Consider the following 907-nt stretch of genomic DNA (forward strand, 5'->3'; position numbering starts at 1 on the left):
AGATTAACAGAAGAAGTAAAATACTTAAATAACCCCATCTCAGAAAAAGAAATTGAACAAAGGGTGGAGCCAAGATGGTGGGGTAAAAGTGGTGACTTGTTTGAGTTCTCCCCCAGACCTCTCCAAATACCTGTAAAAAATGTCTCTAAACAAATTCTAAAGCAGCAGAACCCACAAAAAGACAGAGTGAAACAAATTTCCAGCTCAAGAGAACCTGCATAGTTGATCAGAAAGGTACATAGCGCCAGGCAGGGAAAGGAGTGCAGTTTGGGGTAGGCGCATAGGCCTCAGCGAACCTGGAGCAGGCCTCAGAAGACTGAATCATGGGCAGCTGTGGCAGTTTCCAGACCTCTCAACCCAGGAACACCAAAGACAACTTAGAAGGTCAGAGGGAAAAGTCTATTTCTGCAGTGACAGAAAGAAGCTAGGTCCCAGCCCCAGTTCCCAAGCATGATCCCAGGGTGGTGGCTGCCTTCTGAGCTTCTGGTTCATAGACTGAGGGGGAATCAAGAGGCTGATCAGAGAGGGATTGCAGGGATCTCTTTGCTGGAACAGGATTCTCTTGCTTTGCTCATACTGGGATCTGGGTCACAGTTCTGGATGGCAGTCCTGGGGCAAGGAGGAGTGTTGGACTGGTGGAATTGTAGTGGCTATGGAGAGGAAAATCTCCTCACATTTCCTATACAGAAAAGAGTGTTTGTTATTACTCATAGACCAGAGCATAGACCAGGAAAGGAGTAAACACCTTGCCATTAATCATAGCACCTTGGAAGAACTGAAAATTTTCAGGTCCCTAGAAGTATCTGTGAAAATAGTTGGCAAACCCTCTGAAGCTTAGGACAGTTTATTCTCCACACTGGAAACAGACTCCTACCTTAACAAAGAGTTTATAACTCAAGTAATTAGC

This window comes from Vombatus ursinus, unplaced genomic scaffold (genome assembly GCF_900497805.2).
Source record: "Vombatus ursinus unplaced genomic scaffold, bare-nosed wombat genome assembly UNPS02014863.1, whole genome shotgun sequence".
NCBI lineage: Eukaryota > Metazoa > Chordata > Mammalia > Diprotodontia > Vombatidae > Vombatus > Vombatus ursinus.